General features: G+C 39.0%; 1 protein-coding gene, 1 long non-coding RNA gene and 1 pseudogene across 8 annotated transcripts in view; 2 read left to right on the top strand and 1 right to left on the bottom strand.

Annotated features, from left to right (window-relative positions):
• The window catches only part of UBE2E2 (ubiquitin conjugating enzyme E2 E2), a 358,295-nt gene that overhangs the window by 106,269 nt on the left and 228,871 nt on the right, over nucleotides 1-23,155 (top strand). The window lies entirely within an intron of this gene.
• Nucleotides 1-23,155, top strand: part of LOC309660315 — a 137,542-nt gene that overhangs the window by 92,294 nt on the left and 22,093 nt on the right. The gene's annotated exons all lie outside the window — the stretch shown is intronic.
• On the bottom strand, nucleotides 11,352-14,704 carry LOC309660285 (elongation factor 1-alpha 1 pseudogene; annotated as a pseudogene). Its single transcript has one exon. The product of its transcript is annotated as an elongation factor 1-alpha 1 pseudogene (transcript).

Raw genomic sequence — 23,155 nt, 5'->3', positions numbered from 1 at the left:
ATCCAAGAACATGGTATATCTCTCCATCTATTTCTATCATCTTTAATTTCTTTCATCAGTGTCTTATAATTTTCTGCGTACAGATCTTTTGTCTCCTTAGGTAGGTTTATTCCTAGGTATTTTATTCTTTTTGTTGCAATGGTAAATGGGAGAGTTTTCTTAATTTCACTTTCAGATTTTTCATCATTAGTGCATAGGAATGCAAGAGATTTCTGTGCATTAATCTTGTATCCTGCTACTTTACCAAATTCATTGATTAGCTCTAGTAGTTTTCTGGTAGCTTCTTTAGAATTCTCTATGTATAGTATCATGTCATCTGCAAACAGTGACAGCTTTACTTCTCCTTTTCTGACTTGGATTCCTTTTATTTCTTTTTCTTCTCTGATGGCTGTGGCTAAAACTTCCAAAACTATGTTGAATAATAGTGGTGAGAGTGGGCAACCTTGTCTTGTTCCTGATCTTAGTGGAAATGGTTTCAGTTTTTCACCATTGAGGACAATGTTGGCTGTGGGTTTGTCATATATGGCCTTTATTATGTTGAGGTAAGTTGCCTCTATGCCCACTTTCTGGAGGGTTTTTATCATAAATGGGTGTTGAATTTTGTCAAAAGCTTTCTCTGCATCTATTGAGATGATCATATGGTTTTTCTCCTTCAGTTTGTTAATATGGTGTATCACATTGATTGATTTGTGTATATTGAAGAATCCTTGCATTCCTGGGATAAACCCCACTTGATCATGGTGTATGATCCTTTTAATGTGTTGTTGGATTCTGTTTGCTAGTATTTTGTTGAGGATGTTTGCATCTATGTTCATCAGTGATATTGGTCTGTAGTTTTCTTTTTTTGTGACATCTTTGTCTGGTTTTGGTATCAGGGTGATGGTGGCCTCGTAGAATGAGTTTGGGAGTGTTCCTCCCTCTGCTATATTTTGGAAGAGTTTGAGATGGATGGGTGTTAGCTCTTCTCTAAATGTTTGATAGAATTCACCTGTGAAGCCATCTGGTCCTGGGCTTTTGTTTGTTGCAAGATGTTTAATCACATTTTCAATTTCAATGCTTGTGATTGGTCAGTTCATATTTTCTATTTCTTCTGGTTCAGTCTCGGAAGGTTGTGCATTTCTAAGAATGTGTCCATTTCTTCCAGGTTGTCCATTTTTGCTGGGAGTTAATTTATTGTCAAGCGACACTACCTGGTGAGGATTCCTGCTCATCCCCTCCCTCAGCAGGCCCCCCTACACGCGGTTACTTTGAGTTTGTCTAACAGACCATATTCCCTTCAGCCCCTGGTCTCTGCACATTTTGCTTCTACTTGCACCTAACCTGCCCTTACCCCTCTCAGATTTTCAACGGAAATGTCACCTCCTCAGAGAGGTGTATTTAGTTGTCTCCTGTCTCTCCCATTAGCTGCGTGAGTCAGGAGGATAGGAACCATGTCCATTTTGTTTACCCCTCTGTACCCAGGGTTTAGCACCATGCCTGAGATGTAGTTAGAACTCAGTCGGTACACAGTCTTGAAGAAATATAAGGGAATCTCTGTGGAACGTTTCTTCAGGTGTGAAGAGCTACTTTATAATTTACATTTAAAAATCTCCAGTGCTTAATGATTCCCCAGACGTTCAGTCTCTTGATGAAACAGTATCAATATAATTTTTTAAAAAACTTTTAATTCTGTTTTGGAATATAGTTGATTAACAATATTGTGTTAGTTTCAGGTGTACAGCAAAGGGATTTTGAAAGGGAGCCCTTCTCCTGAAGATGTAAATACAAATATAGCAGCACTAATTTTAAAGAAACACTTCAGTATCTGACAAGTCTATAGACCACAACAGAGTTTGCACAGATGTTAGCAAATCACTGCTTCTAAAAATGTAATAACGGGAGTCAGAGATTTGTCAAACAAGATTAGTATTAATGTTATTCTTCTCTTAAGTAAAATATAGGTCCGTCAAGACAAATAATATTTTAAGTTAAAATACCATCAAATATCCACCTTTGTTTTGTGCAGTCTCCACAACTTTAGCCGGTTGTGTCTATACTAATTTTCTTACTGAATTTTTTAATCAACACACTTTTAAAAGTCTTAAGTAAATACATTTATTACACATGAATAAAAAAATTGAGTGCTGCCTGCAAACATTTTGCTGCTGACAGCTGACATATTTTGAGAAACATGAGCTTGACTTGCTGGTCCCTGCAGAAGATAGGGTTTGGTTACATAGCATACATGCTATTAAGTTTGCGAAGGACAGAACACACCTCATATTCAGCTTTAGTTGTAGAGTATAATCAGTACCACAGTAGAATTAGAATTATTCAGGTGGGCGACACATAGCTTTGAAATTTAAAGAAAAAAAAGTTTTTTACAAAATTCCTGTTTACACTAATGAAAGTAAGATGTGTATAATTTTAAAGTAAACTGTGGTATTCTTTTACTCCTCACTTGTGGTTAGCTTTGAGTATATTCTGCTTTCTGACTAAATTCCCTTTTTAGATAGGTATATAAACATCATGTGCCTGAGCTCACTTTGTGTTCTTACTTTAAGAAACTTGTGCGGTTTCCTGTTCTGCTTTTAAATACCTCTCAGCTGTAGCCATAAATCTCACATTATAGCAGATTAAGAAAATATCACAGGAGGAATAACTAACTTTAAGACACCAAAAATAGGTGTTGGGAGTTGGTAATGACTATTGTGTCCTCATAAGCATAAATGTAGTTATATATATGTAGTTGTTTCTAGGGAGAAAAATGAAATTAACTACAGGTTTTCATCTGATACAGGTACACATACAAGAGATAGGTAAAAGTTGTTGAAAACTTGAAATTTCAAATATTGCTATTAAGATGAAAAAAACAAATAGTATTTATTAAGCTATTTATTAAGCTCTAATTATATACCAGGCACTATGCTAAACACTTTATTTGTTATTTCATTTAATTGTCTCAAAAACCAGAAGGGAGATAAGGAACTGAGATAAGGAACTGCCAGTAAGTTGGGCAGGTGAAATTGACACACACCTGTTGTATTCCAGAGCCCAAGCTCTGTACACTTTCAATTTCAGATTCTAAAAACCATCTTTCACCAAGTCCTCCCAGTATTCCACATAATGACGAGGATCTAATAGATAAATTGACTACTGACTGATGTAGTACATGTGGATCTAATAGATAAATTGACTACTGACTGATCTAGTAGATGTGGATCTAATAGATAAATTGACCACTGACCTAGTAGATGTGGAAACCATCCTCCTGGTTTCTTTCACATCAAGGCTTTTGCACGTCCTTTAAACTCTGGTCTCCTAAAGGTAGAAATAATATTGATCTCACTGTGAAAATAATCAGGCAACAGTTAGTACCATAAACTGTCACTAACGATTTCCTAAAATTACATGATAGCGAGCAAAGTCACATAGTAACATACTTTGGATGCCGGCTGAAGCACACATACACAGCTACTGGTGCTTCCGGTGTGCTTGCTAAGTGAAACGATGTTATCGTTCCAGGCACATGGGCACCAAGGCCTAGCTGATGGAGTGCAGTGCAGATCACATCAAGGTCAGGGGTTTGATTTCCTTGTAGGCTAGTTAGCTGCCCACCGTCAGAGACAGAACATGGGCTCAGTGCCAGCCGGTGGCACGGTATGTTTGGGTGGATATAGTAATTAGAGAAAAGCATGACTAACATCCACATCTAGGAGAGATGCCTGAGACTGAAGCTAAGAAGAATCCACATAAAATGTCTAAAATAGACTGGCTACAGGAAAGTTTTTCAGAAGCATCACAATCTGTCTTGTGATGTAAAAGACAAGTATCTCAATACATATTGTTAGGTGGCGGCCCACCTGAAACTTTTCCAATGGAAGAAATCTACAAGTGTGGGTGTTATGACAGAGGACATGCGCAGTACATACATTTAATTTATATAAGTTCCTTTATGTAAATACTTTATATTAAAATACTGCAAGTAAAATACTTTTGGATTATGTATTCCTCATTATATCATGTTTTACTAAACATTATACATATTCTACTGAATATTGTTTTAAGAAACCCACTCATACTCTAACTTACAGGCTGTTTATGGAATTTTTAAGAGTACTCTGACTATATATAATTTTTGCCTTATGCAGTAACTTTAGAGTCAGCCTACAAGTTAGCGGTGACTCTAGAGCACAGAAGTAGAGAGATAGATGTTGTAATAACAACCAGAGTAAGAAGGGGCTTTTCGTGGATCTGGATATGTTATAGTTTAAAAACATTTGCAGAGTGTCTGAAACATATCCAGGAGCAAAGATGCCCTAATTATAGACATATGGTCACGGTTCTTTATACACAAACATGCAGAGAAAAGGGAAAGGTAATTTATTAACCAGTAATGGCTTGAGAGACATGTATTACTTTAAAACGCATCCACCAAAAATCCACGTGCAGTATAATTTGGCTTCCTAACTTTCAGAGTCTACGTAGCAGAAAGAAGGCGGCTTCCTCCCTACATTGAACCACTGCAGGTCACTCACGCAGTTACTGTCATCTGACTTGGGTGTTTCGTTGTCCAAGACCTCTCACCAGGTTATGAACCTGTTAAAAGACCAAGTGCTTTTCGCCTCTGTATTCGCTGTAGTGCCTCAACTGAGAGTAGCGGGAACTCAGAAACATCAGATGAATTTTTCTGGTTCTTGGATCAGGTCGCTTTCTCATGGCAAATTAAAAAGTGATTTACTCGTCTGTAAATCAATCTCTTGTGAGTTTGGTTAGCACAAATTAATTTCCCAGAGTTCGATTCCCTTGGGTGAAGTGATAAAATTAGATTTCAGTGGAATGTACATAGATCAGGAGGGTACAGGGGACAAAGTTTCTAATAAATTCCTGTAAATGAACGGTATGTTTCTCCAGTGCATATCAATGGGATTTCATGATAAGCTAACCCTCTTTCTGTGCCACATCCTCTGATGTTTTTTCACATCTCATGATGTCCAAATAGGAATAAGGGTGTAGATTTCTTTTTCTTTTTGCCCTTTATTATTATAGAAAGACATAACTCTCCACTTCTTGAATGGTTTTAAAGGTATATAAATATATTAAAGGAAGAAAATATAATCTCTTTATAGAATCTAGAGATTTAAACAATTAGAACGATAAGCGGACAAACATAATAATCTTATTTAGCAATCCCTAAAGGCAAGAGGCAGCAAATTCCATCTTGAAAGTCCCAGCAAATCTGTGATCAGTATCCTGTGGGTGTAGTTAGCAGTCTGGTGTTTTGAGAAGGAAAATAGTGGTTTTTCACTGGCTCATTTCTGAGTTACATCCTGAAAGGAGAGGAATGAACTTAGAGCCAATAGTAACAGGTGGTAATTAAATTATGGGTTCTGCATGCTTAATGTCCTAGACTAAGGCAAGATGAGACAATTGAGGCCATTAACTTTAATAATTGGAATCGGTATCTCTCTTAAGTAGTATTTTATAGCACATTAACAATGGTTGATTAGTATTAAATCAGAAAACAAACTGTTTTCTTACTAAAGCATGTTTTACTCATTCAGATCCATACCTATACATTTAAATGTGCAGTATAATTTATAGGAGGCAATGTCTTTTACAACGGTAAAAAGAAAGATAAATGTAAAACATTTGTCAAATTTTAAAGTCAGTATCTCTTGACGGCCCGTGATTGGCTGCCTTTAATTATAAAGAACTGGGAACAAGAAAAATTTAAACATTTAATTTTATTATTAAAGCTGAAAAATTCCCAATTGAAATGTTTATTCTTTTATGAAGATTTTTTGCCATCTGACTTAATGTTTTAAATACTAGGCGGTTATTCCACATTAATTATATAGCAGTGCTGTAGGCATCATGTACGCATTACATCGTAGTAATGACAGTCCTCTTTCCAAAGAGTTTTTTGTTTTGTTTTGAAGAACATTTAATGAACATTTGCATTTGTAATACTTTCAGACATAACTATTACCACATTGACTTTGAAATACTTAATGTCATTTGCTTATATTTTGGGTTTTTGTTAAACAATCCCAACCTCCCCTGAGAGGTCCATTTTGTTATGACTCGAGTGAACATATAATTTATCTGCCAAACTTTTGGGGAGTGAAAGGGGATGCTGTTATTAAAAATAAATATGCCAGGACAACAGGTGTAAACCAGGATATATATCACCCAGTGCAGTAGTAGACTATTACAGCATTATAGTAGAATAGTCCTTGAATTATTATACTCCCTAATCACCAAAGCAATGCATCTGTGGAGAAATGCTTTCAGGATCCCTGCTTGGGATAACTGGAATGCATGTTTCCCTGAGATCTGGGTCTCCCTCACCTCCAAGTCACTGGACGTGTTTTTGTTGTTGTTTTCACTTTGGTGCCTGGTGCCCAGCACATGAAACGAGTGGAAGCTCAGGCCCAGACTAGGAGAGGAATGTGCTGGAATTGTGCAAAGCGGGGTGGGGGTTGGGGGGTCTGAAATGAAGGGAATTGCGGGCTGAGGACAGGGAAGCTGGGCTCTCCTTCCTGTTTAAACTCCAAGGGAGAGTCTCTTATGGGATTGCCAGAATTTGAGCCATTTCCGCCAATCTGGTGTTTTACTCAGTACCCACTCAGAGAAAGACAACGGCCATTCATAAGGTACTACCGATAAGGGATTAATATCCAACACATACAAACAGCTCACACAGCTCAACGTCAGAAAAACAAACAACCCGATTAACAAATAGGCAGAAGAACTTAATAGACATTTTTCCAAAGGAGAAATGCAGGTGGTCAATAGGCCATATGAAAAGATGCTCAACATCCTTAATCACCAGGGAGATGCAAATCAAAGCCACAAGGAGATATCACCTCACAGCTGTCAGAATGACTATTATCAAAAAGAGCACAAATAAATGTTGGTGAGATTGTGGAGAAAAAAGAACCCTTGTGCACTGTTGGTGGGAATGTAAATTGGTGCAGCCACTGTGGAGAACAGTAGGGAGGTTCCTCAAAAAACTAAAAATAGAGCTACCATATGACCCAGTAATTCCACTCCTGGGCATATATCCCAAACAAACCAAAAACAAAAACACTAAGTCAGAAAGAGACAGGCACCCCCAGTGTTCACTGCAGCACTATTTACAATAGGCAAAATATAGAAGCAACCTAAATGTCCATCAATAGATGAATGGAAAAAGAAGATGTGGTATATATGTACAATGGAATTATTACTCAGCCATAGAAAAGAATGAAATAATGCCACTTGCAGCAACATGGATGGACCTAGAGATTATCATACTAAGTGAAGTAAGTCAGAAAGACAAATACTGTGTGATATCACTTATATGTGGGATCTAAAAAATACCACAAACTAGTGAATACAATAAAAAAGAAGCAGACTTACAGATAACAGAGAACAAGCTAGTGATTACCAGCAGGGGAAGAGAGAAGTGGGAAGGGGTAATATAGTAATGGGGAGTAAGAGGTACAAATTATTAGATATCAAATAAGCTACAAGGATATTATACAACACAGGGAATATAACCAATATTTTATAATAACTGTAAATGGAGCATAACCTTTAAAAATTGTGAATCACTGTATTGTACACCTGTAACTTATATAATATTGTATATCAGCTATACTTCAGTAAAAATAAATAAATAAAGTTAAAAGAAAAAAGAAAGACCATTCATAAGAGTGGTGAATGTTTAAGTTCAGCAGGATTCTGGAGGGGGGAAGGGACGGATCTGGGGTTTCAGCACCGCCCTCTTCAGTTCACCTGTTCTCCCCCATTCTGCAGCTGGAGACTGTGTTTTGAATCAGAAGGGGTCAACATTGATAGGATTGAAGGGCCAAGGAGGGGGGGGGGCAGGTCAGGCAAGAGGGGAAGGAGAGGGAATTGGGAGAACAGTAGTGGATTTGGCCCCAGGCACAGCAGGTTCTAGAATTTTAAAGTGGGGGAGGGAGAGGAAGTGATTTGGCTGAGAAGCCTGTGTGCATGGTGAGCTGCAGGTAGGACAGTCAGAGATGCCCCTCTGTCTGGACATATAACCTATTATTAATCTATACCTGTCTGATTCATACGTATTTTAGACAGGTCTGTAATCTTCTCAGAAAAATAACAGCATGAGTAGACTTGCTCAATTTTTCTCTTGTTCCAGTGATTTCACAGCAATACCTCTTTGCTCCCAGAAAAAAAGAAAGGTCTTGTAGCTCCACATTATCTTTAAATGTGCTTTTATTGTGTGCTTATCTGCACTACGGTCGTTCAGTGTACAGACCCCATGGTGCATGCACGATCTTTAAAATGGGGGAAACCATGTAAGGAAGTTAAATTAGGAAAAAAGGAAGAAAATCAAAACAGAGTACAAATAGCAAGGTTAAATTGAGTGCTGTTAACCCCCTGCTGACACCAACTAATAGTGCAGAAGCAACAGTGGGAATCTGAAACAGAGGTTAGTGTTGGGAAATTTCAGCTCATGACAGTTACAAATGAAATATATTGGCTAGTTTTTCTTCCTAGGGTATCCCTTTAAAGAAGAGTTCAAAGATGATACTCAGTGTATATCCAGTAGAAATAATAAAAACTAAAATAATATCTTACTCTGAAGTACCCATTAGAACTCAGGTGAGTTTTCCCCTGCCTTTAAAAAAGTAAGACGTAACTTACATACAGCAAAATGTGTAAACGTTAAGTTTTATTTATACATCATACAGCTCAGTGACTTTTAAGATAGGAATAAACCCATGTCATCAGCAATCAGATCAAAGTTCTGAACATTATCACCATGCCAGAAAGTTCCCTCATGCCTCTCAAAACCATGTCTGTTATTATTCAGAAGTTTGATTCTCTAGTTATTCTCAATTCGCCTCCAGTTCTGTGTGAACGACCATATCAGTTTCACAGTCACAGGCTTGTTGCATGTAGTTGCAACAAGCAATTGCCTTCTCTCCCCAGTGTGTTTCCAGAACACTTCTCTTCTGCTGTTGGCCTTATTCTCTCATATCCAGTTAAATGGAAAACAGCTCTTATTTTATGGATAAGTAGGTAATTAAATAACAGTGACATAGTTGCCTTAGCAGAAAACTCGCTACTTTGAGAATATGGGTAATTGAGAAAATCTGAGAACAAATCAGTGACATTGAATGAAAAATATAAAATATCCATAATACTGTATGTAGGGTATAGGTATTTAACATCTTAAAACACCATTCATTAAAAATATGTTCATAACTGGTTGTAGATTTCATCACATAGAAAAAGGGCTCGTCACACTCTAATAACTAGTGCATCTTTTGAAAACTTAAAACTTTATAAGCAACAGCCACATTGATTCTTCTTTTCTGCCTTCACTCCTCCTCTCTTCCCGTTTTATGAGAAAGTTACACTCAGGAAGTTTTTGTTTGCCTGTTCATCTTCCTCCTGGCATCTTCCGCTGGAGGTGTTCTTTGGTTGTCTTCACCTCTTTTTCTTCCCATTTCCAGAGCTCAACAACATCTTTTCTCTTTAGATTCAGATGAATCCAGTAGTTCCACCTCCACCACTGGTGGAGCTTAGGATTTCCTCATTCTACAAACCCGGTCCTTAAGCATCAAAATGCCGTTCTCACAGCTCCTTGTTTTCTCACCATATCACAGAGCACACCTATCCATTCTTCCTTTCACACCCTTCCTATGAAAATATAGTAAACATTTATTTAGAAAGCTTTTAACACTCATGAATATGATTCTATCCTATTTCCTGGAATACTTTATATAGAAAGGCTACATATAAAAAACCAGGGCATTCTGTTCCTAGATTCCCGTGTGGGGTTTACTTTGTGTTGAATTTAGTCAGTGTTTCTTTAATCATCTAAGCGAACACTTGTCTATAGCCAATCCATTTCCACATTTTGTGTGTTGATGATTAGCTGCTGGGTAGCAGGGCCGGGTGCCCACTGCCCTCAGGGTGAGCACAACCTCACTGGAGTGAGTGCCACAGGAAAGGCCTTGACAGCGATGCAGGACAGGGACAGACTTAGGACAAAGACAGGAAAGGAAATCTGGCAGGAAAGTAATATAGAACTGAGGAAAGACAGAAAGTTGTCCAAAGAATGTGGACAGGTTAAGAGAAAAAATTAACGATGCAGGGTCATTAGGTTCACTGAAACAAAGCAAAAGCAAAACAAAACAAACCCTGCTTTTTGAAAACTAAAAATAGAATTACCATATGATCCAGCAATCCCATTCCTGGGCGTATATCCAGAAAAAACTATAATTCAGAGAGATACATGCACCCCTATGTTCATAGCAGCACCATTCACAATAGGCAAGCCATGGAAACAACCTAAATGTCCATCAACAGAGGAATGGATAAAGAAGATGTGGTACATATATACAATGGAATATTACCTAGCCATAAAAAAGAATGAAATAATGCCCTTTGCAGCACCATGGATGGACCTAGAGATTATCATACTAAGTGAAGTCAGACAAAGACAAATACTATATGATATCACTTATATGTACAATCTAAAATATGACACAAATGAACCTATCTATGAAACTGAAACCGAATCACGGACATAGAGAACAGACTTGTGGTTGCCAGGGGTGGGGGGAGGGGAAGGGATGGAGTGGGAGTTTGGGATTAGCAGATGCAAACTATTATATACAGAATGGATACGCAACAAGGTCCTACTGTACAACACAGGGAACGATATTCAATATCCTGTGATAAACCATAGTAAAAAGAATATGAAAAAGAATGTATATATATATGTATAACTGAATCACTTTGCTGTAGAGCAGAAATTAACAGCACTGTAAATCAACTATACTTCAATAAAAAATTTTAAAAATTAAAAGTAAAAAAAACCCTGCTTTTGGTTAAAAAAAAAAGATGGGGAAACAAAACATGGAAGAGAGCAGAAATGTGTTCTGGGGACTGAGTTGATGGAGCTTTTGAGAAATTTTCACAGCTCTAAAACAGTAATTAACAATGGAAAGAGCTTGTATTTTCCACTTCCTACACGAGGCTATTAGTATCTAAAGAGGCAACAGATATAAAATATCTAAGAGATTTGGGAAGATTGTTTTCCTCATTAAACTTTGTTTTAATGGGCCTCAAAATTCTATGACAGATTTTTGGTCAGGTTGTTTCCATGAGAAAGTACTGATTTAAAAAACTAATAACTTAAAATCGCCACATTCACAAACAAATGGTCCACAAAACACTCTCCTTTTCCTTCTGAAAGCTTAATGATGAACTGTAATCATTAACCACTCTTTTACTGTTAATCTTAAATGTCCAGTTGAGAGAAACAGCTCTGAGGCCGTTCTTCCACCACTGATTAAGACTCGGGTGGCAAGTATTAGGGATGATATTCACTTAGCCCTCTGAGCTTTCTGGGCAGACTTGGTGACCTTGCCAGCTCCAGCTGCCTTCTTGTCCTCTGCTTCGATGACACCCACAGCAACTGTTTGTCACATGTTACAAACAGCAGAATGACCCAGAGGAGGGTATTTAGAGAAGCTGTCAACACACATGGGCTTGCCAGGAACTATATCAACCATAGAGCATCAGCAGATTTCCAGGATTTAGGGCCGTCGTCCAGCTTCTTCCCTGAACGGCGATCAAGCTCCTCCTGCAGCTCAGTAAACTTGCAAGCGGGGTGAGCTGTGTGACAGTCCTGCACAGATGCATGGCCGGCACTGATTTGCCCTGCATGGCTCAGGATAATTCCCTGAGCCGTGAAGCCACCTGCTTCCATGGGTGGGCTCTTCTGCTGTTAACAGCCACGTTGCTGTTGCCGTGATGAACATCTTTGACAGACGTGTTCTTGACATTGAAGCCCACGTCGTCCCCAGGAAGAGCTTCACTCAAAGCTTCATGGTGCATTTCAGCAGACTTTGTTTCAGTTGCAAGGTTGGCTGGAGCAAAAGTGGCCACCACGCTGGATTTGAAAACACAAGCCTCCATGGGGACAGTACCACCTTTGCCACCAGTTTTGTAGACGTCCTGGAGGGGCAGACACAGGACCTGTCAGTTGGATGTGTTGGTGGCAGGATACAGTCCAGAGCTTCAAGGAGAGTGGTTCCACTGGCATTCCTGTCTTTACCAGTGAGTTCCCATCCCTTGAACCAAGGCACATTAGCAGTTGGCTCTAGCATGTTGTCACCATTCCAATCGGAACTTGGCACAAATGCTGCTGTGTCAGGGTTGGAGCCTGTTTTCTTAATGTAGGTGCTGACTTCCCTAATGATTTCCTTGTTTTTCTTCTGGCGGCAGGGTGGCTCAGTGGAATGCATCTTGCTAACACTAACAACTAGTTGTTTCATACCCAGTGTGTCAGTCAGAAGAGCACGCTCACAGGTCTGCCCATTCACCTGCTTCAGATTCAGCAGTGCCCGCATCAGCAAGCAGAATAGCACAGTCAGCCTGAGACGTGCCCGCCGTCATGTCTTCGATAGTCTCTGTGTCCTGAGGCATCAGTGATGGTCACATCACACTTGCTGGTCTTGAATTTCCACAGGGAGATATCGGTGGTGATGCTACACTCGTATTCAGCTCTCAGTTTATCCAAGACCCAAACATACTTGAAAGAGCCCTTTCCCATCTCCAGCAGCCTGGTTCTCAAAATTTTCAGTGGTTCTTTTGTCAGTCCCATCACATTTGTAGATCAGATGGCCAGTGGTGGTAGATTTGCCCATATCTGTGTGTCCAGTGAAGATGTTGATTGGAGTTGTTTTCTTTCCCATTTTGGCTTAGATTTGTAGTGGTTTTTTTATGACACCTGTTGTGGTAGTAAACCTCTTGCAAAAAAGTGAGAGGATTTTCTGTAAGGTGATGTAAAGTTAACCTAAAATTAATCTGAAATTCCCAGTGTAGAAGGTTGATTTAGGGATTAGGGGCCTAAATAAATATGACTGTAGCTGCAGTTACACTAACTAGGCTAGAATTGCAAAAGATCAGTCCTCATGCTTTGTAAAAAGATCGCTGGATGCAATGGAGGTGGAATTTCTCCCTTCTGTACCTTGCTACCCAAGTAGGCAGCTCAAGGGACCTTAATGCCTGCCTCTAATGCAAGACAGACTGCGTTCAGAGCAGAAAACCAGACCTGAGGGCTGGATGGCTGGCTTCAGCGTGGAAGTTCCCACATTTGTAAGAGCGTATGCCACAAGTATGCTTAATGCCCCAGCAGGTTTGGTAGCTCACGGTGCCGGAGAAACAGCCATAGCGCCAGTCTCTGGGGTCGTGTTAGACCAAAACTAAGATGGTACGCACGTGAACCGATAACCCGCAGGAATCTGACAGCTTTCAAGAGTGTAATCCCATTATTTTTCTTAGGAGAGAATGAAAGAAACCAGAAGATCTAAGCCTGAAAGCTCAGTGACACCTTATGGCTCTATCTGTGAAATGTATCATTATTTGGTTATTCATGCTAGAGGACGGCAGTTTTTTAAAAAACCAAGGCAATAAAGCAATAACTTCTGAAGTTTTACTCATCTTAAGAGGCATTTTTCTAGGAATGCCATTATTCCTGGGACCACAGAGTTCTATGTGCCTGACCTAACAGGCTAATTTTAGACTCCTTCCTCCTATACTGTTTGATGTTGAAGAGTCTTTTTTTTTTTTAACAATAAAAACAGCATCTTTGACCAAAGGCCATGATCAAAGCTGCTCTTTGAATGAGAAATAAAGCTTTCAAACAACTGAAAATTCACCATCTGAAATTCCAGATTCTGCAGTTATAAAAGAGTAAAATATCTGTATTTCCTCCTTCAACTCATGAATATATCAAAGCTGAATCTTATAATTCTAGAGTAATGGGTTATAGAAAAATACACATTGTAAAATAACTGCAATTCCAATGGCAATCACAAGTTCCATTAAATAGACACTTTTATAATAACAAGCTGTTAGTTAGATTTACTTCATGAGGTCAGGTAGTTTTTTAAAACACTACTACTATATTTTATGAGGTTTGTTTTAGAAAGCTAATTTCATTAATTCCACATCTTTCCTTCCCTTTTGAATCTTGAATCAGCTGAGACAGGGGTATGTATTTGTGGATTCTCTCTCAATAACAAACAGGAGCAAGAAACATTTTTACTAGTTTCTTGATAGACAAAGTATATAAAAATCTAGAAATGTATTCCTACAGCTGTGGATCGATCAAGTTTTTATGAATTTCATATTATATGCACCAAAAACTGTATTTAAACTCTGAAGTGGATGCTTCTTTACACCAAGGAAAGACATTGGAGTGCAGAGCACAAACGTGAGAACTAGAATGGCTTGTCTTAAACTGTTAAGACACTCCCCTCCTGTGTGAATTTCCTCAGTTCCCTTCTCCATGAAGTCAGGATGAGTGACACTAACCTTGCCGGGTTGTGGGAAGGATTCCTCTATATACTGCCATGTAGAGCGCCTGCACACAGTAGGAGCTTCACAGATGTCAGCTGTCAACCACCATCATCATCTTTTTTCATACTCTAGCTGGTTTCTGTGTTAGGATTATAATTTTTATAAAGTGAGTTCCATACGTAATGATATAAATAATTAAAAGAGATTAAATGAAATGTTCTATTAGGTGTTAAGAAATATACTACACCAGTTCCTACAATTAAAAAATACGAAAAAATACATAGGGAAACAAAAGCCATAACAAAATGAAAATACTAATGAAGAGACCACTGACAAAATTAGTCCTAACACAAACGTTATTTCTGTTTAATACCAGTGTCTATCTATGTGCTCATCCTGTCAAAGACTGGTTTCTCAACAAATACAAGGCAAGTTCAATTAGACTATGAAGTGAAACTGGAAATTATTCAGATCTCATGAAATGAATTAAAATGATGAAGAACTGCTGAGATCACATTCCAAGCCACCAATAAACGAGAAAGCCAACAAGGATGACAACAGAATAGTTCTTCCGAGTGACTTGACTGTCAGAGGACTGAGAGAGGCCCTTGGAAAAATTGATGAAGCATCTTAATATTTTTTGTAAAAATGATGTGTTTATTATACTGTAAAAACCAAATATGCAGTAAAAAAATCTAATAATGTGTTGTCAGGCATACAAAAAATCATGCCAATAAAACACTCAATTTTCACTATCCTTCTAATTAGAACACTGTTTCAGTTATAGTAGAGATTTTCTTAACTGAGTTAAAATCAGGTTATTTTTCTATTGTTTGTTTGGTTTATTTTTTCACAATTTACTCTGTTTTATCCTAGTTTTCAGTGATTGTACTTTAAGGAGCCTTTTCATGGAATTATCCTCAGAGAATAAGTATCTGCTATATATGAAATAAAAGTTTGTATAAAAATTATTAAAAATTTTAAATTACGTAAAGTGATACAGATGGTTCTCTGTATTACCCTTGCTTAACGCTCAAATAGATGATTTTATATAAAGTGGTTCTGTGGTTATAGTGTAAAGAATATCCAAAAATATCTTCAGTTTATAAAAAGGAATTTCTTCGGAGGAGTTCAAGTTGCTTCCTACAAAATTTACAAATTGACCCATCTAGAGCCTGAAATAACTCTTAATTTTATTTTTCTTCTCTAGCAAAGACTCACAGACTAAAATCCCAGAGGAATGACCACGGTAAATCCCAAGCTAGTAATCTTTCCAAATATAGTTACACCTCATTTATCCGACACCACTGGAGAATGAAGTATTAACTGGAAAATCCACCATGATTCTGAAGCTGGTCTTGACCACTTCCTCAGGAAGACTTCATTGTTCTTTCCTCTGTGCCCCTTAGTAGTATCTGTAGAACACACCCGATAACAATAATATTGTATTTGAATTATTTGCTTATGTGTTTATTGAACCATTACATAGCAGACTCTTTGAGGACGAAAAACATGTTTTTCACTCATCTTTGTGTCCACAACACTCAGTACAGGTCTGGCACACAGTAGAAAAGCAATTAATCTCTGTCACATAAGGAAGAGGGAGGTAGGGAGGAGGAAGGACTCAGACTTTTTTTTTTTTTAACAGAAATCTTTCTCAATTACAGCCCTCTCTCCTTTATCCTAACAGAGTGAACTAAACATGCTTGGTAAACTTTTTTGGACGACTGAGGGCCGTAGTTGGGAACACTATCCCTCTGTGCTATAATAAAGATGCTTTTCAGGGCTCTTCGGACTCCTAGGTTGATCTTTCCAGGAATTCGTAACTGTGGCGGAATGAAGTGGGGATATTCCCCTTGTAATTGGCAGGAGGAAAAACCCGGTGCCTAAGGATGTGAAACCAGCAACCTTAACCCGGAAGACAGTCCTGGACCCAAGTGCGGGCCTGGCTCCATGGCAGCTCAGAGGTCTTCTCTGTTTTCCCACATTCAGAGTGTAAAAAGTTAGTTCATGTTTAATTCCATTATCTGTGTTTCATAAAATTTCCCCTTCTAAATACACTGGGATTCCAAACTTTCAAAGTGTTCTCAAGAGGCAAGTATAATTTTTGAATTAATTAAAATGCTTAATTATGTAAAAACCAGAAACATCTTAGTGTTGACTGAGAATTACCCAAAGATAAAAGCGTGTCATTTTGCAGTGTCCGGAGAAGGGCAAAAATGAAAAGTTCTGTTTCTTAAATAGTAGTTTTTAACAGCTACAAATGTTTATTTTGTAGATCAAGGTCCATTTCCAATATGCTACCATTAAAGCAGTTTGCAAAGTCCACAGATAACAGTTATAAAGGTCAAGAGAAGTTATTTAGAAATTACTTGTCATTTAATTCCAAAAGGAGGGAATGACTAGATAGTGCTTTGTTTTCTCGGAGAAGGAACTTGCCCAGTAGGCTACCACCAGCCCATCCATGCCTGACTTAGGCCCGAGGAACCGAGGTCATCTCTCCAGGGTGCACGGCCAGGTTACAAGCCCACCTGTGTCTGTCCACACCCGCCAAGCCTGCCAGAATTGTGTTTCTCAAAGCAAGTACTACACTTGAGCTGGCAGGACCAGTGCTCTGCCACTACCTGTGGGAACACCACGATCCTGAAAGAGTGCAAGAAACATGAGCAAAGGCACAAAAGTAGTAATTTGTCCAGAGTCTGTGAAAAGCAGCAAAGCATGAGCTCTGAAAGAAATGTGGGGCTGACCATGCTGGATAGTTGAAAGAGGCTGAAGGCAGAGTGGGGTCAGGTCCGGCTCCTTCACCATCAGTTCCTTTGTCCCTGGCACTCCCACCCCCTCCCAGAGTGCAGAAACAGCAAAGCAAAAGGAAAAGAACAAGCACGAGGGTTCAGATTTTGCTTCTAAAATTTAGTGTCCTTGGGCAGTTTATGGACTATATCTGAGTCTCAGTTCTCACAGGGTTACAATGGGATTAAATGAGATACTGTGCGTAATAGGCAGGGTATTGTGCCCAACATAGGCAAGCACTCAATCCAGGATGGTTTGTGGCACGTTAACTTAAAGCATATGATGTGCTTTTTTGCTTTTCTTAGAGACAAATGATTAGGTATTTAAAGACCTGTTTTCAGTTCCCTTGTGATATTCTGACAGCTACTTTGAAATAAAAGAGATAGATGTAAACAAAACGAAAGTGATCTTGTTGTAAGCAAGACATTGTCTTTAACCATATAATTTAATAAATCACTTTGTAATTTATAGTTATAGAACACGTGTATCAATTTGATTCTGACAGACTCATGTCCTTAAAAAAATCCTAAAATACAAGCGTCAACTATTCAGTTTTTTACAAAGGTACTTACCGATCCTGTCCATGGAGCTATTCAAAACTCATTTTCACCCCTTCTTTTAAAGAGGTTTGTTATATAGAATATTTTATCACGACAAACGTGTTAGATGTTTCCACACTAATTTCTTTGGCAGAGCTTAGCGAATTTTATGACCCGTGGTACACAAAACTTGTTAAAAAAAACTTAATGTTTATACTTTGCTCTGAGACGTTGATTCAGCAAGGCAGAATAACTACACTATTGTATACCGTATGGGCATTTTAACAGAGCTTTCTGTAAAAAACAGCTAGTAGCTAATTCAGAACCCCACAGAACAACAAAAAGCCTACCGGGAGTATATAAATATTTTTCCAAGTGGTCCTGCCATCAGTTTTGTGTCTCCTCTTAAAACAGATTTCTTTCTTTCTTTGAAGATGCAACAGTTTCAGAGGAGGACTTTCTACCTAAGTATAGGTGACATATGTTTAGGAATCAAGAGTCAGGCAGTGAGTGGTGCTAGAGTCACATCACCCCCCCAGAGGCAGAAACCTTCGGTGTCTCTAGTTCTTTTTCGTTCTCTCTCCATTCAGTATATTTATTTTCTGAAGATCGTCCCTGGTGATTGAGAGAACTCATGTAGAATTAATGGCTTTAACGGAAAGGCTATGCTCCCAGACTCCTCAAATCTCTTTGGAATGTAATTTCACATATACAATTAAAACAGATAAAACAATCCTAAATCTGCCTGTTATAATGGGTACTATTGGGACTTGAAAAGGAATCAAATACTTAAATATTTTCTGTGGATATGCTTGCAGTCTCATTGTGTGTGTGTGTGTGTATATACATATATACACACACGTACACACTTCTCCGGGTACTGGCATTCTCAGGACTCGGTAAATGAAAGCTGGCCCTTTAGAGGAAGGAATTAAGTAAGTGATCAGCCAACAGGTAAGAAAAAAAGAGCTTAGGGTGACAAACACTGTTAACAGTTTCTTGCTTCTCAGAAGTCCGTATCAGCACATCAACTTTTCATTGCCCAAGCAAGGTGTGCTGATGACTTAGTATTTATCCATTCTGGTTCCCTATTCCTTCTTGTCCATAGAAGTATTATGCTTTCCCCCTCCTTGCAGTTGAGCAAGACCGAGAGACAATTTCTGGCCAATGGGATTTGGGCCAGATGAAAGACTTTAAGTGCTAATTCGAGACTCTCCACTCTCTCCTTCCCTGCCATGGCAGTCATGGTAATAAGCTCAAAAAAGCCTGGATTACTAAGCTACTGACGTAGGAGTTATAGCCCAGGAGAATCACTCTGGTACACAGTCTCTGTGTGCAGTGAGAAATGAACCTTGTTCTGTGAATTACTGAAGTTTTGATGTTTGTTATGCAGCATAACTTAGCCTGTCCTGATTGATAACAGAGATTTAATGTTTGTTTTTTCTCGGAGGGCTAGTTCCGCAAGCTACTTGGAGTTTGTGTGAGGTTTACTGGAAAGGGGAGATGAGTCTCAGGCAAACATTTTACAGAGTAAAGGGTACTGATGAGGAGTAGAGGAAAACTTTTAGGGGATATTCAAAACAAAGATGAGGTGGTGAAGTCAAGGAATATACTTGGGTATAGGAAGAAATGAAATAATCCACAAAAGTAAATTCTGGAGAAGAGTTTTCAGGGCACGTATGAAAGTGAAGAATTTGTCTACAGTCCGTGTCAGTCTGACATGAGGATGAAGTCTTGGTTCTAACCTCACATCCCTCTTTGACTTCCCTAGCAGCACTTAACCGCAGGCGCAGTCTGTGCAACTCTTGGGATTCATTTTTGAGCAAGCATGCAATATTTGTCTACTTCACAACCAAGATTTCTTTGTTAACAGTGCCTCTTGCTCTGTAGGTGGCTGTCTAGCTCAAGCCCTTGATCATCTGACTGCACTGGGTATATTCCATCCTGTTTCTTTACAGTCTTCCTGGGTTCTGACTCACTGCTTTCGCCCACTTCTAAGGACAGTCCAGAGACTACCTCTGCTGCTCAGAACTGGCAGCTTCACGCGTAAAACAAAAACTTTAAGAGGTGGCGGAATATCTAACAATAAAATTCAGAAAGTCTTAGATCATTTACATGAGAGCTAAAAAAATTTTCATGTAGTTGTAGAGGGTGCATATTGCTTACACTGCTTTATATGGTTAGTAAACAGAGAGACATAAATGATAGCATGATATTTTTTATCCTTCAAAGGTAATGCTGTAGAAAAAGGAGGAGTCATAGCATTAATCACTGAGTACAGGTTTTATAGATCAGGAATTTTAATTTCTGTGGGGATTGTGACAGTATTATAGTTTGACATTTTCTAGCATCAGAGGTCTAAATTGGCCAGTCCCAATCTAGGGTGTGCAAAAAAAAGTAACTTTATTTTCTGAAGTGATCTCTTTCTCGTTCTCAGCTGCCATTCCCAGTCATGGTATAAAACACACAACCTCGCCTTTTAAAAAGGTATCTCAGTATCTTCTCACTTGAAACACTTTCTTTTGACCAATTATTCAGTCTGTAAAAATTTCTCCTCCTCTCTAGGGTTCTCCTCTCCCTCTTAATCAAGATGGCATTTGAGTACAGGCGAGGCATGCCCCCTCTTGCCGTGCTTCCAGTGATATCTTACATGGGCTTGACCTCTGGGCCTCCGGCCTGTCCTCACTGCATCCACGGGGTCAGTAGGAAAGCTGTGGCAGGGGCTGCAGAGGCGTGCCGTTCTGTCTGTGTGTAGGAAATCTGCACTCAGCTGCCTTCCCCTCGCTCTGGAAACCAAGTCAGTTTTAACCCTGAAGTTCCCTAAGCACCTCCAAACTCTTTATCAGCACCTTGAAATTCTTGGTTGCTTTCTCTGCACTACCCAGGAGTTTTGTAGAGTCCTGTAAAAACTACCCTCTGGTCCATCAGCCGGGAAAGCCTTCCTCAGACTTCATTCCTCTGTCCATTACTTCTGGGCCACGATGGACACAACACTTTGTCCCCAGCAGCACTTTCTGAAAGGCTTGCAGTTTTTGCAGGCTCTTCCCCCAGAGAAGCCAAGCGACAGCCTGAAAATTTCGGGCTTACCCTTTAGCTTTTCTGAGCATCCTGTCTTGTTCCACCTCTTAGTGTGAAAGTCAGGGAGGATGAAGGGAACTTGGTCCCTCCTCAGGACTGCCCCACGCTAGGTTCATCCGCTCAGAATCTCTGTGTCCCCCAAGCCTTCTGGACCTGGAAGGTGTGGAATTTTCTTTGCAAGGTATTTGGAATTACTCTTCTCACTGTGATTATAATACAGTTAATCCTCCAAATTTGTTTTTTCTTATGTAAAAACTAAGCTTTGGAAGTTCTTAGAAAACCTTTTAACCACTTGAAAGCCTGTCTTACAAAGCTTTGAACTTAAAAAAAAATCTATTTTCAAACTCAAAGTTAAGCTTCCCTGTTGGTAGGTGGCAATCCCGAGCAATAAGTTTCAGCCTTATAGGTTACTTAAGAATAGTCCTTTCCTCCACATCCTCTCCAGCATTTATCGTTTCTAGATTTTTTGATGATGGCCATTCTGACCGGTGTGAGATGATATCTCATTGTAGTTTTGATTTGCATTTCTCTAATGATTAATGATGTTGAGCATTCTTTCATGTGTCTGTAGGCCATCTGTATATCTTCTTTGGAGAAATGTCTATTTAGGTCTTCTGCCCATTTTTGGATTGGGTTGTTCGTTTTTTTGTTATTGAGCTGCATGAGCTGCTTGTAAATCTTGGAGATTAATCCTTTGTAATGAGGTGGATGGAGTTAGAGTCTGTCATACAGAGTGAAGTAAGTCAGAAAGAGAAAAACAAATACAGTATGCTAACACATATATACGGAATCTAAGGGAAAAAAAAAAAAAGGCCATGAAGAACCTAGTGGCAAGACGGAATAAAGACACAGACCTACTAGAGAATGGACTTGAGGATATGGGGAGGGGGTGGGGTGAGATGTGACAGGGTAAGAGAGTGTCATGGACATATATACACTACCAAATGTAAAATAGATAACTAGTGGGAGGCAGCCGCGTAGCACAAGGGAGATCAGCTCGGTGCTTTGTGACCACCTGGAGGGGTGGGATAGGGAGGGTGGGAGGGAGGGAGATGCAAGAGGGAAGAGAAATGGGAACATATTGTATATGTATAACTGATTCACTTTGTTATAAAGCAGAAGCTAACACACCATTGTGGGGCAATTGTACTTCAATAAAGATGTTTAAAAAAAAAAAAAAAGAATAGTCCTAATGGCAGGAGGGGGAGAGGGGCCAGGGTGGGAGGTGGAGTAAAGAGAGGGGACTAGCATGACTGAGATAGAAAAGGTCGCTGGATAACGTTTAAGAAGCTACTATATTATCCTCAGTACTGATTGGCCATCAGAGAATGGTACCACTTCAGGGGAGCGGAGCCTCTGATTACAATTCTTTAGTACCCACAGTATCCAACTGTGGTCTCATATGTAACTTAGTTTTCTCCTTCAGGAAGCAGGTTGAGCCAGAAGTTTTCACGAATGAACCAAGTTTTCCAGATTATAATAAGGAAGTAATAGTGCTTTCTCCGTAACTGTCCATGGCTCTATGATGAGTAAAAAAGTAAAAGAAACTTACAGAAAACATGGATAAATTTTGTATTTTTCTAGTATTGTGAATAAAATTCTATTGGTGCTAAAGAACACCGCTAAATACAGTTTAGGGGTAGTATTTATATAAGAGAACATCTTATTAATTAATATGCAGTACATTACAGTCTTTAGTGAACAGTGAATGCCTTTATAAGTGTATATACTTTTGTAGCTAAAACTTCACCAGCAGTCCGTCAAAGCAGTATCATGTCTCCACCAGTGGACTGCTTGCAGGTCTTTGATTGCTAAATACATTTCACTGAAAGTTATGCCTTGATAGTTGGGTAAATGGCATTTTCAACCTATGTGTGATGATAGTATCTGAAAGCAAAATCTGGACCCAGTAGGTTAATTGTAAGTGAAAGGTACTAATCTTTTATTATTCTAGGATATTAACAACTCATCTAAAAAGGCATTTGGCAAATGTGGGACAAATTTTCACATAGCTGACTATTTTATTTTAGTCAAATAAAGAATATTTGTTTTGTCTAACACAAGGCTTAACGTTTGTTGCAACTCAACAGGCTGCCGGTTTACTTTCACTATCAATTATTAGCTTTAAAATAAACACATAGTTAGAAACTACCTTTTAAGGAAGAGGGAAACCTGGAGTTAGCTAGGCTTAAAAATTATAAGGGAGTAGAATGCATCCCAACAGAACAATATATGAATCACACAAAACTGCTTTCTGTTACAGCACCTTGATCAGTTACATCAGCAACAGCTGAAAACCATTAGTTGCTGCTGGCTGCTCTTCGTGAGATGCTTTCCTTCCTCTTGGGTATCATGACATCAGTCTATCACTTTCTTACCCAAACAGTGCTTGGGGCTCTGCTATCTTTAAATAA

The sequence above is a fragment of the Balaenoptera physalus genome (assembly GCF_965194825.1).
Source record: "Balaenoptera physalus genome assembly, chromosome: 4".
Classification (NCBI taxonomy): Eukaryota; Metazoa; Chordata; class Mammalia; order Artiodactyla; family Balaenopteridae; genus Balaenoptera; species Balaenoptera physalus.
This window is presented reverse-complemented; position numbering and strand designations above follow the sequence as displayed.